General features: G+C 47.6%; 1 long non-coding RNA gene across 1 annotated transcript in view; it reads right to left on the bottom strand.

Moving 5' to 3' along the window:
• Window positions 1-18,757, bottom strand: part of LOC121816178 (uncharacterized) — a 45,526-nt gene that overhangs the window by 12,070 nt on the left and 14,699 nt on the right. Inside the window, exon 6 of the long non-coding RNA XR_006055637.2 lies at window positions 15,570-15,691. This is a non-coding gene — a long non-coding RNA (uncharacterized LOC121816178). The remainder of the gene's footprint in view (window positions 1-15,569; window positions 15,692-18,757) is intronic.

The raw sequence follows: 18,757 nt of genomic DNA, 5'->3' as shown, positions 1-18,757 counted from the left end.
ACGCCAATACAAAAGCACATTCTTGAACCCAGATATCCAGTTGGCGTTCAGCAAAAATCTATCCATAGCCTCAAACTTATCTTCCCTTTCCATCCCAGTGATCTCACTTCTAGAATCTCCCTTGAGAAAATAACCCAGAATAAAAGCAGAAAAAGCTAAGAACTTGCCATCACAGCCACATATACAATAGCAGGAAAAAAAAAAAAAACCTAGCTAAATATAAATGTCCTAAACCAGGAATGATTAAGAATGGAATATTACATGGACATGAAAATGAAGTTTACAAAGTTTGCAAGAGAATAGGGAAATAAAATATTGGTTAATGAGAAAGCCAGCTTCAACATTTTATATGTATATGGTATGATCTCAATTATATAAAAATTGCATTGGCAAAAATAAACCAGGAAAAAATATACTGATGTGTTAACTGTGATTGTGCCTGGTTGGAGTATTATGGGTATGTTTTAGGGGAATTTTTCCTGCTGTTCTATATTTTCCCATTTTGCCTATATGTTCTACTTTTGTAAGCAGAAAGAATAAAATTGACTTTTCTTTTCAGAGCTTCCAGGACCTTCTACTGTGTGAGATCACTGTTGTCATCCCCCCTCCAGAAACGCAGATAATCAAGCACTTCCTAGAACCGGTGACACCCTACTGCACTGGGCCAAAATAAAAACAGCTTCCAAACCTGGCAGATCAGATTAATAGCCTGAAATGTTTTCAATAGGCAAAGGGAGTGGTGGGAAAAGGGGAAGATCAACACCCTATTTTTAAATGGTGACGTGAGCTCACAGGAACTAAAGGCAAGAAGAGGTACACACCATTCCAGGCCTTATGCAAAGCTATGCAAATGAGGCACACTCCCTGGCTAACAGAATTCTGGGTCTGAGTTTCCACCTGGAATCTTGGGTCTCACTGAGCTGAGCGGGAAGAGAAGACAGAGAGGAGGGAATGGTGATAACAATCATTCACTGAGCTCCTACTAAATGCCCAGCTTGCTTAGCATTGTCACAGCCTGGAACCCTTCTGACCTGCACCACACCTGTGGTTTAGGTAAGAGGAGCATCTCTACTTTGCAGGTGTATCAAGTGGAGGTCACAGAGGGATCAGCCAACTCCAAAGCTGTGGTGCCTGTGACAAGGCTAGGCAGCCCTGGGGGAAAAAGACAGCTCCGAGGGGGTCAGTCCTTGATGGGGAAGAGAGGAGGGGAGAAGAGAGATGCAGGCTGCTGGGGGCCCAAGGAGTACAAAGGTCCAGAACCCCTGGATGCAATGCCATTAGACTTGCAGGCGCCATGCATGCCCTGACCTTGCTCCTCACCTGACCTTTGTGCTCTCTGCGCCCTCTGCCTGGAACACCCTCCCTTGGTACACCTCCTCAGTCAGCTTTCCACTCCTAGATCACCTCATTAGAGGGGCTTCCACTGATTACTCTATCTAAAAAAGCATCATCTGCCTGTCTCTCCCACCCACAAAACCTACACTCTGCCCTGCTTGGATTCTCCTCATAGCATTTACACCTGTCTGACTGCTATATTTGTTATGGCAAGAAAGTGTGCTTCATGAGAGTAAGTTTAGCTTTTGGGTTCACCTCTGTGTTTCCAACACTTGGTACAAACGTGATGTTCAAGGCATATGTGTCAAAAGAATTAATGAACAGATAATGAATGAATGAATGAATCTCAGTTGCCCTAGGAGCAAGCTACACAACTTCAGACAATGACCCAAACAATAATAATAACCTTGTTGTTAATGATACATTATTATTGTAACTACCATTTCTAAGCACGTATTTCTACATTCCTTACCTCATTGAATCCCCACATCAATGATCCAAGGCAGGAAATAGAATTATTCCCATTAGACAGCTACAGAGACTGAGGCTCCAAAAGGTCAGGAAAATTGCCCAGAATCAGAGAGAGTAACCAGCAGAGCCAGGTCTTGAATCAAGCCTGTCTTATTCTAGAACATGCTTCTCTATGCACCGCATGATGCTCCAGGTGGATGCCACCAGTGAGAGGGCAGGTGCTACTGTTGTGTTATTCATCACTGCTATTCATTGCCTGGCATGGAGTAATTTGCCCTGGATGCTATTGCTGCTGCTTAATAACTTCAGTCATGTCCAACTCTGAGTGACTCTATGGAATGTAGCCCACCAAGCTCCTCTGTCCATGGAATTCTCTAGGCAAGAGTACTAGAGTGGGAACCTGTTGGAAACATTAGTTCTCGGGTCCCACTCAGTTCACTTGTTCAGTCATGTCCGACTCTTTGCCACCCCATGGACTGCAGCACACCAGGTTTCCCTGTCCATCACCAACTCCCAGAGCTTGCTCAAACTCATGTCCTTTGAGTCGGTGATGCTATCCAACCATCTCATTCTCTGTCGTCCCCTCTCCTGCCTTTAATCTTTCCCAGCATCAGGGTCTTTTTCAGTGAGTCAGTTCTCATCAGGTGGCCAAAGTATTGGAGCTTCAGCATCAGTTCTTCTAATGAATATTCAGGACTGATTTCCTTTAGGATTGACAGCTTTCATCTCCTTGCAGTCCAAGGGACTCTGAAGAGTTTTCTCCAACACCACAGTTCAAAAACATTAATTCTTCAGCACTCAGCTTTCTTTATGGTCTAACTCTCACATCCATACATGACTACTGGAAAAACCATAGCTTTGACTAGACAGACCTTTGTCAGTAAAGTAATGTCTCTGCTTTTGAATATGATATCTAGGTTGGTCATAGCTTTTCTTCCAAGGAGAAAGCATCTTTTAATTTCATGGCTGCAGTCACCATGTGCAGAGATTTTGGAGCCCAAGAAAATGAAGTCTGTCACTGTTTCCATTGTTTTCCCATCTATTTGCCATGAAGTGATGGGACCAAATGCCGTGATCTTAGTTTTTTGAATGTTGAGTTTTAAGCCAGCTTTTTCGCTCTCCTCTTTCACTTTCATCAAGAGGCTCCTTTAGTTCCTCTTCACTTTCTGCCATAAGGGTGGTGTCATCTGCATATCTGAGGTTAGTGATATCTGTCTCGGCAATCTTGATTCCAGCTTGTGCTTCATCTAGCCTGGCATTTTGCACGATGTACTCTGTAAAGAAGTTACACAAGCAGGGTGACAATATACAGCCTTGACATACTCCTTTCCCAATTTGGAACCAGTCTGTTGTTCCATGTCCAGTTCTAAGTGTTGCTTCTTGACCTGCATACAGATTTCTCAGGAGGCAGGGAAGGTGGTCTGGTATTCCCATCTCTTTCAGAATTTTCCACAGTTTGTTGTGATCCAACAGCCAAAGGCTTTGGCATAGTCAATAAAGCAGAAATAGATGTTTTTCTGGAATTCTTTTGCTTTTTCTATGATCCAACAGATGTTGGCAATTTGATCTCTGGTTCCTCTGCTATTTCTAAATCCAGGTTGAACATCTGGAAGTTCTCCATTCACATACTGTTGAAGCCTGGCTTGGAGAATTTTGAGCATTACTTTGCTAGCGTGTGAGATGAGTGCAATTGTATGGTAGTTTAAACATTCTTTGGCATTGCCTTTCTTTGGGATTGGAATGAAAAGTGACCTTTTCCAGTCCTGTGGCCACTGCTGAGTTTTCCAAATTTGCTGCAGGGTTCCACTGCAGACTCCTGAATCACACCAGTGTACACTGGAGTGTGAGAACCACAGGGATAAATGAGTAAGGGCCTGCAACAAATTGCCCTATCCCTAAAGCAGGGCTGATCATCCAGTGGAGTCATTGTGAGGCTAAAACGAAAACCTCACCCAGCCCTGGATCTGGCAGGGCTTCAAGCTCTCCTGATTCCTTCCCACACACAACTGGAGGAAAAGTTTTCAGGTCTAATTTCAGGCCTTTGATTTCAGCCTCATCTGGCTGAGAAGATGCCAGCTTGTCAGAAGGAGCAGGAAGCCGGGAGTGCTCGAGTTGGAGCAGGAGGATCTATTATTAATTGCCATGTAACATTGATTAAGAGCCCACAGGGCACTACATCTGTGAGGAGCTTGGGAGAAACTCCACTCCTGCCTGGAGGGGAAAATGATTAGCCACGTTATGAAAGGAAACATTCATCCTGTAGCAGCCCTAAGCAAACACCTCCAGGGGTGGGGAAATTTCCTATCCCAGGATCTCTCTTCCAGGAGCAGGGAGCTGCTTCCAGGGTTTGGGGCAGGCTTGCTGGGGCAGGAGGATTGATCATCTGACCTCTGACCCACCTGCAGGCCTGGGGCGGATGGCTAAACTAGAGAGCATATGCTCCTCCACCCAATTTTAGGGGGCAGAGATGCCCAGCTTGGCCTCTTGAAAGGCGCCGAGATCTTTCTGAGAGACAGAGGCAAACTGGATTTAGATGTGCCAAGTCTCCAATTTTTAATCAAATTGGACAAATTTGGGGTAGGCAACTTTTCTAGCTACTCAGCTGCCAGTGTCAGACTTAATCCTTTCAATAACCCCATCTCCATCTTCTCTCTGATAAAATGGCTCACCACCAAGTTCATGGATGAGCCTGGGATCCAAGACCACCTGTGTTTCCTGAGCCCTTGCTTTCTCCACCAGACCACTTAGGCGTCCTGCTCTTTTGTTCCTCACCCCCTAAAAATATTTCAGAAAGTCTGTCTCTGCCCAATCCAGGCTACACCCGCACAAACTGTGTCTTACACCAGATACAGTATAGAAACCCTTAGTCAGACACACATCTAGGTGTTTGGATTTGAATATTTGGCCATGACATCTATACTATGTTCCTGGAGATAATTCCCTGATCCTCCCAGAAACAATATGCCCACGAACCAGCTATAGCCTCTCATGGGGTCTGCTGCTGACCTTTGACCCCATGTTACCAAGAGCGTCAGGTGAGACTGACCAATTACCTCTCACTGTGTGCTCACTATTCTCTCCGGCCACTGACTAGGCTCAAGCTTTAAGCAAGACCACTCTTCTCTGGTACTCAATTTCTTCTCTATGCCAAAGAGAATTCTCGGGCTTAGATCCAAGAATGAAGTTTCTGACCTCATTAATTGTACAATTAAGCCACTAACCAAATCATTACTAAACTCTGGAGTGAGAAGACAGACTTCATATGTGGTGATGATGATACTGATGATGATACCAAGTACTAACATTGTTTTGATGCTACCTGTGTGTCAGGCACATAACGTGGATTATCTTATTTAATCCTCATGCCAGCCCTGTGAATAAAGTGGTATTATAAGTGCCATTTCAGAGAAGATGAGATTAAGGCTAAGAATGGGAAAATATTCCAGAGCTCACAAGCTCTGAGTCACAATCCTAATGTACACCCTGCTTCCTCTCCCATCACCCCACAGCCGCAGGCTTGTTGGCCCCTCTAAATCCTTCCATCTATGGTCCAGACAGCACCAGGTCCCTGGGGCTGAGCAAGCTGCTCTGTTTTCCAGGAAACCATTTTGAGCCCCTAGGACTTATTAAGGAGCCCTTGAGTTTGGGGATGAGATTTCAAACTGGTACAGTTGACTACAGATCCCCAGAGAAGGAACGAGCTCCCCATCCCTGCGAGTGTACAAGCTGAGAACAGGCAATGAATTTGGGAGAAGTTGCAGCAGGGATTCCCACATCAGATGGGACGCAGAGAGGAAAGCCAAATCAGTAGCATTCTGGGAGAAAACAGTAGTGAAGAGCAAGCTGCCTGGCTTCAGATCCTACTTTCTTCGCTGTGTGACCTTGGGTAAGTTACTGAACTTCTCTTTGCTCAATATCCTTAGCTTTAAAACGGAACTAGTAAATAGGCCCGGCTTCACTGCATTGCTGTAAGATTACACAAATTAACGTGTCTGAAACATCTAGCAGAGAGCCTAGCACATGGTAAACCTATAAAGCGTCAGATCTTACTTTCAAACTTTTAATTTTAACTTTGGAGCGCTCTTCCAGTCAAAACTTCAGTGGATGCCAACACAAGAAATAGATCAAAGAAGGCTGCCTGCTTGAGGAGATGGGGGCTGGTGGCACAGGAGCCCTATTGAAACTACGCCCCCCACTTCCCACAATAGTCTCAGCACCACATCAAGGGTCGCAGGGCCAAGAGGACAGGCGACAACCACAACCTGTGCCACAGCAGGTCCTCCACCCCAGAGGCTCAGAAAAGTTCCCTGCCTCTCAAAACCATTGCATTCAACTGCCACACTTCACAGATGGGGTAACAGAGTCCCAGAGAGGAATGGGAACTTGCTGAGGTCACAAGTATGTATTACATACAAGTACATATTACCGCGGGAGGGCAGAGGGGCTTCCCAGCCCCTTGTCAGAAAAAGCAAACACCAGGTCACAGAGGGAACCCGGGTAGCCTCTTCAACATGCTGTCCCCAGTGCGGGGCCTCCCACTGTAGGAAGCTGGCTGGCTGACGGTCAGTGCTGGCTGGGATGTCAGCAAGAGGAAGTAAGTTTTGGAGAAGGAAGGAAGGGTGGCAGGAGCCTGAGAGAGGGAGGGTGAGGACCCGAGGGTGGGGCAGTTCAGGCCTCCCAGAGGCAGGGGGGCCTCCACTGGTGCCAGACACTGAGCTGGCAGGGAGGGATCTGGAGTCAGCAAACCTAGCAGAGCCCCCACATCCACCAAGATTCCCGCTCCCGGGACCCTGCAGCTCTCTTCACAAGACCCAGTCTCAAGGAAGGGACCATCACAGGCTGCCTGACATGTGGTGTCTGAGTCCCATCAGGGGAAGCCTGCAGTAACCCTCAGGTTCAAGACCCTCTTTATACAGAGGGGACTCCAGCCCAGAGAGGGGCAGCGGCTTACCCAAAGTTACACAGCAAGTGAGGGCAGAGCTAGGACCACCCCACAGACATTGGGTCCTCGTTGCTTTCACTGGCATCCAAGCCTTATCCTAGGAACCATAGGCATAATAATAACAACAACAATTTAAGAGTAACAGTTTTTGAATGCCTACTATATAGGGCAGGCGCAATTCTAAGTCCTGATAAAACAAACCCATGGGGAAGGACCATGATCCCCACGAAGCACATCAAGATAACAGAATCTGCCTGAAACCACACAGTTGGTACTCAGTGGAGCTGTAATTACACAGCCCACATCTTGATCAATACTGTGTTCATGGGAGAGGATCTTTCTAGAAGTTCAAGCATTGGTGCACATGCATAGAGGGAACTTCAGGGTTTGGGGAACCATTCTAGAGCTGTTGAGACCATATATGGGCATGGCCAGCTCCTTTCCACGCAGACAACAGCTCCTCTCACACTGGCTACAAAAAACAAAAAAGAAAGAAAAATAGAAACCCAGAAAACTAGTTTTCCCTGCTTCCTTTTTGGCCAGCAGCAGCATGTGACAATGATCTGGCCAATTGCTTTAGGAAAAGCCCAGAGACAGCATTCCTCCACAATTAGAAAGTCCTTTCCTTTGAACTTATCACTTCGCCTTCATCCTACATGGAACAAAGAGGCAATGTCTGAGTCGTGGCAGTCATCTTGGAACCACGAGATACCGGAAATGAGGACAAAGGGCTACACATTAAAGATGGCAGACCCTGGCTGACAGCAGTGAGAGCCACACTGGTCCCAGCAACCTTCCATGGACTTCTTGCCATACAGGGCAACAAGCACCCATTGGGTTACACCTGAATAGTAGGGTTTCTGTTATATGTGGCTGAGTATGTTTCTACCTTTCCTAATGATGGAAATGAGATGGATGACCCCAGACCACACTCTCGCCTTGGGTTCACACTGCCTCCAGGAGATACTCGTCCTCTCTGTCTCACCAAATGCACCAGTACAGGCCTCTGCTCAAAACTGGGCTCAGAAAACTGAGCAACCGCCTCTCAGGCCACATTGTCACCAGCCACCAGGCCACCGATGTAAGCCTAGTTGGCAATTACGAGGAACAGACTGGGGGTCCTGCCTGAAAATTACAGGGTCCCAAATATCCAGCAAATTGAATTTCCAAGCAGCACATTTGACTGGGCCCACAATGACCACCTGCACTCACATGCATTCTACTGTTAAACAAATATGTGTGGAAGGCAGGCTGAGTCCCTGATGCTCCCGGGTGAACATACCAGGCAAGTCCCCACCATCAGATCTGACGTCAGAGGCAGACAGTAAGCAAGTGAACGACAGGTTCTCCTGAATGCCACCCTCACCTCAACAAGGCACTTTACAGTTTACATTATCTAACTTCATCCCCTCAACAACCCTGTAAAATAGGGACCATTTTACAGACGAAACAAAGGCACCAAATGGGAACCAAGAAGAGACTTCCAGAAGAGCACCCAGCGTGTCTGAGAGGCAGCAGGATTTGAGCCCAGCTCTGTCTGGCTGCAACTGCCCTCCCCAAGCTGTGCCCTCTGTCCACCAGAACAAACAGGGCCCTGTGCTGACCTGAAACGAAGTCAGGCTGGGATGCAGTGTTGCCAGCTACATAGCAACCCCCTGGCCAAGCTGTTGGTGCCTGATGGTGCTTTAATTATTCATCCCATTCATGCCTGCTGAATGCGCAGGCTCGGCCTTCAGCCGTGCTTTTCAGAGCTCGCCCGTGGGGCAGCTGGGTAATGAGTCCAGGCCTGTCAGGAAGTTTGGAATCTGTCTGCCCACAGAATGTTCCCTGGTCCTCCCACAGCAGCCCCGTCAGGCACGGTGCAGGATGACAAAAAACCAGGATGCTTCAAAGACACCAGGGCCGGGGTGGGCTGCAGTTTTAATGATCTGATTTCCATTCCTTCCAGGGCAAGGTCTTTCAGACTTTGACCAAGCAGACTGTCAGGCAAGTTGAGAGGGTTGGTGAGGGGAGAGGGTGGGAATGTCATTTCTTCAGGGGAATGGGTGGATACAATGACTCAAAAAAGCATCAGGCAGGGAGAAGATCTCCTTTTTCAGCGTGGACAGAGCCAAATAATGTTGGCTTAAATGTTGGCTCCAAATTTGCTGACATATTGAGTGCAGCACTTTCACAGCATCATCTTCCAGGATTTGAAATAGCTCCACTGGAATTCCATCACCTCCACTAGCTTTGTTCGTAGTGATGCTTTCTAAGGCCCACTTGACTTCACATTCCAGGATGTCTGGCTCTAGGTGAGTGATCACACCATCGTGATTATCCGGGTCATGAAGATCGTTTTTGTATAGTTCTTCTGTGTATTCTTGCCACCTCTTAATATCTTCTGCTTCTGTTAGGTCCATACCATTTCTGTCCTTTATCGAGCCCATCTTTGCATGAAATGTTCCCTTGGTATCTCTAATTTTCTTGAAGAGATCTCTAGTCTTTCCCATTCTGTTCTTTTCCTCTATTTCTTTGCATTGATCGCTGAAGAAGGCTTTCTTATCTCTTCTTGCTATTCTTTGGAACTCTGCATTCAGATGCTTATGTCTTTCCTTTTCTCCTTTGCTTTTCGCTTCTCTTCTTTTCACAGCTATTTGTAAGGCCTCTCCAGATAGCCATTTTGCTTTTTTGCATTTCTTTTCCATGGGGATGGTCCTGATCCCTGTCTCCTGTACAATGTCACGAACCTCAGTTCATCAGGCACTCTATCTATCAGATCTAGACCCTTAAATCTATTTCTTACTTCCACTGTATAATCATAAGAGATTTGATTTAGGTCATACCTGAATGGTCTAGCGGTTTTCCCCACTTTCTTCAATTTGAGTCTGAATTTGGTAATAAGGAATTCATGATCTGAGCCACAGTCAGCTCCTGGTCTTGTTTTTGTTGACTGTATAGAGCGTCTCCATCTTTGGCTGCAAAGAATAGAATCAATCTGATTTCGGTGTTGACCATCTGGTGATGTCCATGTGTAGAGTCTTCTCTTATGTTGTTGGAAGAGGGTGTTTACTATGACCAGTGCATTTTCTTGGCAAAACTCTATTAGTCTTTGTCCTGCTTCATTCTGCATTCCAAGGCCAAATTTGCCTGTTATTCCAGGTGTTTCTTGACTTCCTACTTTTGCATTCCAGTCCCCTGTAATGAAAAGGATATCTTTTTTTGGGTGTTAGTTCTAAAAGATCTTGTAGGTCTTCATAGAACCGTTCAACTTCAGCTTCTTCAGCATTACTGGTTGGGGCATAGACTTGGATTACTCTGATATTGAATGGTTTGCCTTGGAAACGAACAGAGATCATTTTGTTGTTTTTTGAGATTGCATCCAAGTACTGCATTTCGGACTCTTTCGTTGACCATGATGGCTACTCCATTTCTTCTGAGGGAAGAATGCTGGCAGTAGTAGATATAATGGTCATCTGAGTTAAATTCATCCATTCCAGTCCATGTTAGTTTGCTGATTCCTAGAATGTCGACGTTCACTCTTGCCATCTCTTGTTTGACCACTTCCAATTTGTTTTGATTCATGGACCTGACATTCCAGGTTCCTATGCAATATTGCTCTTGAGAGTCCCTTGGACTGCAAGGAGATCCAACCAGTCCATTCTGATGGAGACAGCCCTGGGATTTCTTTGGAAGGAATGATGCTAAAGCTGAAACTCCAGTACTTTGGCCACCTCATGCGAAGAGTTGACTCATTGGAAAAGACTCTGATGCTGGGAGGGACTGGGGGCAGGAGGAGAAGGGGACGACAGAGGAAGAGATGGCTAGATGGCATCACTGACTCGATGGACATGAGTCTGAGTGAACTCCGGGAGTTGGTGATGGACAGGGCAGCCTGGCATGCTGCAATTCATGGGGTTGCAAAGAGTTGGACACGACTGAGCGACTGAACTGAACTGAACTGAACTGAAATGTTGGCTCTGTTACCTGCTAGCTGTGTGTCCTTGGACGAGTCACTCATCCTGTCTGATCAGGCACCTTGAATATAAAATGGAAAGTCACTCATGTCATAAGCGAGTGTTGGACCCCTAATATGTCCCAGGGACTTCCCATGTGGCACTAGCGGCAAAGAGTCTGCCTGCTGATGCAGGAGACATGGGAGACGTGGGTTCAATCCCCAGGTTGGGAAGATCCCCTGGAGGAAGCCATGGCAACCCACTCCAGGACTCATGCCTGGAGAATCCCCATGGACAGAGGAGCCTGGTGGGCTACAGGCCATAGGGTTGCAAAGAACCAGACACGACTGAAACACCTTAGCAGACACAATATGCGCCAGGCGCTGGGGATACAGCAGTGAGGATGACAGTCCCTGACCTCAGAGCGGGCCTTTTGTAAAGGTCACAGTTCATATGTCTAAAGCTTTGTGTCTTATACAAAATAAGGACTCAATGCACGGTCATTATGACTACTTTTACTATTATAGAAAATATAGATTCAATGTATACAATTATTTTCTCTAATTTATCCTGTATTGTCATTTTTACCACAACAGAAAAGAATCCCCCTTATGCCACAAGCACACGTACACCCATACACACCCCACAACACACACACCACCCATTTTGAAGGAATTTATTTCATCTTTCGAAGTTTCCTCTGACATTCATTTCTCCTAGCCTGTGAATTTTTTGCTCCATTCATTCTCCGTAAGTCCTAACCTAGTCTGACTTGTCCTAACCTAACCTGACATTCAGCAGGGAATAATAAATGTTTTCTTCACTCACTCACTCATTCATTCATTCACTCATTTGACAAACATTTATTAAGTCCTACAGTGTGCCAGACCCTGCCATGATCAAGACAGATGGAGTCGCTGCTCTCCTGGAGTTTACATCCTCTAAGGGGAGACAGACGGCACACAGACAGAAAGCACACTGTATCCCGAGGCTCAGAAGAGAAGGGAGTGGACGGGTTCTTTCGGCTTGGCTGGTGAGAGAAGGTCTGGATGAGAAGGTAATATCTGAGGGTAGACCTGGGTGGGGTGGAGAAGGCAGCCTTGCGCACTCCCAGGGAAAGAGAGCTCCAGGCAGAGGGAACAGGATGTGTCAAGGTCTAAGGCAAACAGAAGGCTGGCAAGGAAAGGGAGCCTATTGGCAGCTGCCCTGGGTCTCGATGCTGCCGCAGTGCATAGTCAGGCAGAAGCACAAATCTAGGCACCACGATGCCTGGCAACCCCTTACAGACGCTTTACCATCTGAGCCACCAGGGAAGTCAGGGCAACCTCTTAGACTCCCTAATTAGTGAGTCTTGGAAAGGGGACCTGAGGGGATCCCAGACTCCAAACCCTCCCTGATGAACTGGGAAAACGGGAACCAGAGGGGGAAGGAGTTTCCCAAAGTCACCCAGCCAGCAATGGCTGGTTGGACCCAGGTTTCATATGTCCTAACTCCAGCCAGTGTTGCCTCCACAAAACCGCTCGTTTTCTTTCTGGCTGTTAAATTAAGGGTTCTGGTAAGATCTCAGAAGACACAGGGGGTCACAGAGTTTCAGAGACAGACAGGATAGAGAGAAACTCAGCCTGCCTCACCCCCAGTGGTGCTTGTCCTCCTGCTCAGAGAACCACGGGGAACCAAGAGAGATGAGCCCTCATCCTGGCTCTGCATCTGGGAACCATGGTTACAGCTGCCTTTTGATTGGCAGGGGGTCTGGAACGCCTTCGAGCCACCCCTCGGTTCCTAGATGTTGTGTCAGAAGCAGGAACAGGGGCCAGGGGACAGGCTGAGGGTCACCAGTTGCCCTGGGAAACCATTCACTTCACCTTCCCCTCCAAGCCGTTCATCCGGGCACCTTGCACCACCGCGAAATCTTTTTTGGAGCTCTGAATTAAAAATAAATTTGCAAGCACACAACCAGATGTTACATGGGGAAAAGATAAATAACTCTGCCTGTCAAGGAACTGCCTCATCTCAGTCAACCCTCTCTCTTTCACAAGGTTTTAATTTTTAATTTCACAGCGGTAACTATAGCAACCTGCAAAAATAATATATTCCAAAGCAAAACAACTTTCTTGGCTCTCGCTCGGCATCTCTGTGTTCCCTCCTTCCCTCCTCTCTACCAACTTCACGCAGGTCTGTGCCCAGAGTTGATGAATGCTCTCAACTTTGAACTCTCTCAATCATTAAGTCATTAATTTATTCACATACAGGTATCTCTAGCCACCCACACCCATTCCACGCCTCAGTTCAAGGGGCAGGATGCTGGACAATAAATCAGGATCACAAGGACCAGAATGCTATTTTCATCCATTTGGTTAATAAGTTTTGAGTAAATAGGAGCAAGAGTTTGGTTAGCAAACTCTTGTATCCACAGGAACCCTAATTTGTTTCAGGGACAATGCTGGACACAGAGGAGAGACAGCTGAGGAGGGACTGAGCCCACTTCCAAGGGGAGACAGACATTTAAGCAAATCATTATAAAAAGCTAAGACAAGTCTTGGTTAAAAGAGGTGAATAATGTACAAAGGAGCACAAAAGAAGGGAGAGTTATCGAAAGCTGGGATGGTCTAGGAAGGCTTCAGAGAGGAGGTGACAGCTGAGATACATCTTGATGGATGAGCAGAAGCTTTCTGAGTGACAAAAATAGGAAAGGGTATGCCAGGCAGATGGAACCACCAGTGCAAAGGCAAAGATATGAGAGACAGATGCACTGAGTCCAAGTACAAGGTGAGCGTGGTGCCTGAGAGGGATGCTGGAGGGACTGATGGAGCAGAAACACAGAGGGACCGGAATGTTGTGCTGAGGAGTTTGCTTAGAAGCAAGGGGAAATCAGCGAAGTAGTGGGATGGACAAAACATATCTTTAAAAGGTGTCTTTGGGAACAAGTATGGACTTCGCAGGTGGTGCTAGCGGTAAAGAACCTGCCTGCCAATGCAGGAGACTCAGGTTCAATTCCTGGGTCAGGAAGATCCCCTAGAGAAGGGCACGGCAACCCACTCCAGTATTCTTGCCTGGAGAATCCCATGGACAGAGGAGCCTGGCAGGCTATAGTTCATGGGGTCACAAAGAATCGGGCAGGACAAGCAATTTAGCACGCATGCACACGTGGAAAATGGATTGGAGAGGATAGAGACAGACCTTGGGGAATGCATGTGGACAGAATGGGTGGTGCTACAGGGAAGAAGAGGAGGGTAGATGTCTTAGTTTGGGTTCCAGGAGAAACAGACCCTGAGCCAGGGATTCGAGTTGACGTGGGAGGTGGGAGGAGATCCCAGGAAGCACTGATGGGGGCTGGGGAAGTGAGACAGGGGAGGGAAGGAAGTCAATGAGTGGTTATTACTAAGCCAGTTTCCACCTGGCCAGCTGGGGCTGAGCCCTGCCCGGGAGTTCAGGGAGCCAGTGCCCAGGGCGCCTCAGAGTTGTGCCCCCTGAGGGCGAAGGAGCTGGAGTATTTAAATGCCCATTACTATATTAATTGGTTGAGGGCTGCTCCCAGGAGACATTAATTCCCTGGCGCTTCTGACCTGCCATGCAGGTTGGAGAGGAGGGCTGGCTCTGGGGCCAGAGAAAGTGCCCGCAGACTCCAGAGCTGGCCGCTGGACAAAGGCCAGTGTGCCGTAAAACAGGGAAGAAAGGCCCAGGGGCCAAGGGTGGGGCCTCCCCAGCTTCTGCCCCAGTGAGTGCACACGGTGAACAAGCCCAGTGTCTGGAAGGGTGGGAAGGCACACTGGCACATACAGCCAGCTACGGAGACAAGGCAATATGCCCAAGGAAGGATGGACCCAGGGCCATGGTGGATGGGGCTGATAAGGCTGGTCATGTGGAAACTGACCAGTGCCTGGAAGCAGGCCTGGTCCAACCCTCAGGACCCTTAAAGCGTGGGCCAAACATTTCCAAACAGAGAGTCCTGTCTCAGCCAAGCAGAGATGTCCCCTCAGTCCCTGATTAAATGAGGAATGTGGCAAGAAAACGTATCGAGCGAGAGTTTTGCATTTTGCGTGTTCAAGGATGTGTTTCTGCAAAGACATAGCAGGGATGTGTGACCTCAGGGGAGGGACGTCACCTCTCCTGGCCTCGTTTTTCTTGTCTGTAATAAGATGTGGTTCCCAGAAGCACCTACTGCATAGGCTTGTCATGAGGATGCAATTAGGTGATGTGCTGTGATGCCTAGAAGTCCCCTAATAAATATTACCTGTTATTATTGTTTTTTTCAACAGTATTTTTTGAGCATGGTACACATGCGAGGCCCTGGGGGCACGGCGTTTATCCAAGAGACACAGTTCCTACCCCGCTCTCATGCTGCCTACGGCCTCATGGACGTGCTGAAATGCTTTATATAGAATGTTAAAGAAAGCAGGATAGGAAATTATGCATAAAGCATGAGTCTAATTTTGTTTAAACACACACACTCACAAAGGCCCGAGGGATATACACTAGTAACGACAGTTAACACTAGATGGTGGAATTGAAAGTGGCTTGCATTTTTACAATTCTTTTCTGTTTTTTGTCTTTTAAAATTTCACAGTGGGTTGTATTATCTGAATAGTCATTTTCTGAAAAGAAATGAAAACAAATATGCTTCTTTCTCTGACTCCCTGTCCCTCACAAATTTCATCTGCTTCTAAGGGAAGTAGGAGCTCCCCCACCCCCCCCATTAGGGGGCACTTGGTGGTACTTCCCAGGGTCCCAGGGCCTGGCCTTTCCTCCACTTTGGTGCACTGTCAGGAATGGGCTGGGGGCCACCACGAGAGCCACAAGCCTGTATCAGTGAGTGGAGAGTGGGAGTTGAACTCCCCATCCTCCTGCCCTCAGGGTCTGAGGACAGCGGTCCGTGCTTGTCTGTCTACCTGTGACAGGTGAGGCAAGGTGTCCGGTGCTGAGGGTGGGCGCTGACACCTCCATCTGCTTGCAGGCCGAGTTCACATTTGCTCATGTCTCGCCTAATGTGCCTCCTTCTGTTGATTCTGAACTTAAGCGAGGGAAAAATAAAAGTCGTTGACACCACAAAATCACGTGGCTCCTAGAAATTGCCTTCTAATAAGGATATTAATTAGTTACTGATTTTTCTCAAATTTCCTGTCCACTTTTTGCATCTAGGACACTGTGATAGGCTCAGTGCTCTTGGAAAGTTCTAGTAAGGTCCTATTTAGTGGACTGGTTGGTATTATCTGTCTGGGTCCCTTTTTGAGAAAATGAGACCTCCCCCGTACCATGTGGGCTTCCATCAAGATCAACCAAACAAGGGTGGTCACAGGTCCCAGGCAGGACCTAAGTGATTTTCTGGGCTTGATATACAGACATACATGTGAATATACAATGTGTGAGGAAAGGAACCCTCTCTTCTGCGGGCTACTGACATTGGGGCACATGGGCCTGGCCCCCCCCCCCCCTTGCCATCCTCCTTACTACACTCTGAGAGCCTGCTTGTAGGGTAAGGCCAAGCCGAAGAGATGAGTGTCTTGCCTCTCTGTCCAGCCATTCCGGAAAACACCTTGCTCAACCAGAGCCAAAACATTCTTTTGTGTGTGTGTGTGTGTGTGAGTTCAAATTGGGCTTTTAAAAGACTCTTGATTAGCATCATGGGGTGGACATCTATTGAGTAGAAGCTTGTGCTGCTTCTGCTGCTGCTGCTAAGTCACTTCAGTCGTGTCCGACTCTGTGTGACCCCATAGACGGCAGCCCACCAGGCTCCCCCGTCCCTGGGATTCTCCAGGCAAGAACACGGGAGTGGGTTGCCATTTCCTTCTCCAATGCATGAAAGTGAAAAGTGAAAGTGAAGTCGCTCAGTCATGTCCGACTCTTAGCGACCCCATGGACTGTAGCCTACCAGGCTCCTCTGCCCATGGGATTTTCCAGGCAAGAGGACTGGAGTAGGGTGCCATTGCCTTCTCCTAGAAGCTTGTGACCACCCCCCCAAATCCTCACTCCCTTCCTAACCATCCTCATTGTTTAGCAAAATTGTCTCTGCAACATTGAAAACATCTAGAGGAATGTCCAGGTGCTGACACCACACCTCTTTCACTCCTAGATCTCTACCTCGGTCCCCAAACAGAGCGGGTGAGTTGGTCATAAGTTCCTTACAAGCCTGCCCTCCTGCAAGGCCCTCGACACTCTGCCCTTTCCTCTCCTCTGCTGGGATGACCCAGAGAAGAATCCCAGACCCCAGTGGAGGATAGAGGCACCAGAGGGAAGGGCCTGGACCTCTGAGTAACGGTGAAGGCTTGACCCATGTTGGACTGACATGAGTGAGAATAAATACTATGGTGTTCAGTCACTAAGATCTGGCAGCTGCTGTTACAGCTGCCCTGTCCTGATCAATACAGCATGGTGGCACTTGGAGACCATATCTGAGAGCTATGATGCTTCCAGAGACTCAAAGCTTTTCAACTACAAATATATACTCAGCTCCTATTTCTGTGCTTGTGTAGCCCCTGTGTTTCTCTTTATTTGACCCACAGTTGCCTCCTTCCTCATCTGTCGTCTCCACCTGAACCATAAGGCTCCCCAAGAGCCAGGTCCTCCTCTGCCCTCTTCCTCTATTCTGGGTCCCAAGGACCTAGTTTAGTGCCAGGCTTGACAGATATTGATTGATTGGCTTTGCAAAATGACCAGCTGCCCAAAATTGATGTGAGGCTCAAGTGAGGTTCCGATGGTAATGCTATACAACGCTCAGTAGGTCCTCAGCAAACAGCCCCAGAGCAAAAAAGAGCTAAATAAAGACACATGTGTTCCGGCAAAGGCTTCAGAGGGAAGGCTGGGACTCATCCCACCCCATGCGCTCCAGAGTCAGTGCTGTCTGGTCCCTGGCTGGCCCCAGACTCCGTACACATAGCAGGGCAGGGGAGGGGACCCACTGCTTCTCTGAGGGAGCCCCAGTCCCAGAGGGTTTGCGCTTTGATAGGGTGAGGTGACACTTCAGAAAATCATATCCAAAGGCTTTTGCTGTGGGAGCAGACTTCTCACCCTTGCCTTGGTGTAGAGGTGGGTGTGGGATGCCTGATATGATTCTGGGGTAAAGCTTCCCTTTCACAGCTTGAAATCTCATCTCAGGAAAGGTTAACTCCTTGTACTCAGTCCTACTTACCAGAGACAGGCTCTGGGGATCTAGAAGAAGACTCCTGGAATAACATTCAAACTGCATGACAGGGCGGGGATGAAGGCGGGCGTCCAAGCAGCAAAATGTAGTCATCAATGGCTCATTAACGAACTCTGGACCAGAATTCCTGGGTTCCAATCCCACCTCTGGCTACTTATTAGCTGTGAGATTTTGGACTATTTAGATTATATGAGTCTCAGTTTTCTCATCTAAGAAGTGAGATGACAGTAATAGTAAACACACTAGAAGGTTGTTGGGAAAATTAAATGAGCTGATACATGGCAGGTGCGTGACACCTTATAACCACCGGGGCTTCCTCTGGTGGTGGTGCTGGTGGGCGGTGTGAATTTCATGTCTTTATTCTTATGACAGCGCAAACCAATTAAAAGCTCTGATTTTATTAACCCTGTGACTGCCCTAGTAACTAGTAACTATTCACAGTGCTTCATTGTCTGCAATCACATGTTTGAATATTTATGGCTACACCTACTATGTCCCAAAAGCCAGGCAGTAACAGTAAATCCTCCCTTCCTGGGGAGCAGCTGGACACCCACCGCGTTCCTCTACTTGCTCTGTGACCTTCTTTCTCTGAGCCTCAATTTCCTCATCAGCAAAATAGGGAAAATGACTTTGGAAGGGTGTTGAGGATAATGTGAGATCATTGTTGCCATTCGTATTGATTTGACAATTGTGCTTGTTGAGCACTTACTATGGGCCAGGCGTTGTTTCAGGCTCCAGGGATAGAGCAGTAAACAAAACAGACAAGAGCCCAGTCCTGATGAAACTGACATCATCACGGGGGCCACCAGACACTAAACAAATGCACAAAATTACGTAGCATATCAGATGGTGATAACCATTGTGAAAAAGTAATAACTAAGCCAAGGAGAACAGAGAGCGAGGTGAAGGGGCAGTGCCATTTTAAATAGGATGTCCAGG

This window comes from Ovis aries, chromosome 13 (assembly GCF_016772045.2).
Source record: "Ovis aries strain OAR_USU_Benz2616 breed Rambouillet chromosome 13, ARS-UI_Ramb_v3.0, whole genome shotgun sequence".
NCBI classification, from domain to species: domain Eukaryota; kingdom Metazoa; phylum Chordata; class Mammalia; order Artiodactyla; family Bovidae; genus Ovis; species Ovis aries.
The sequence above is the reverse complement of the archived record's forward strand: the minus strand, read 5'-3'. Positions and strand labels throughout refer to the sequence as shown.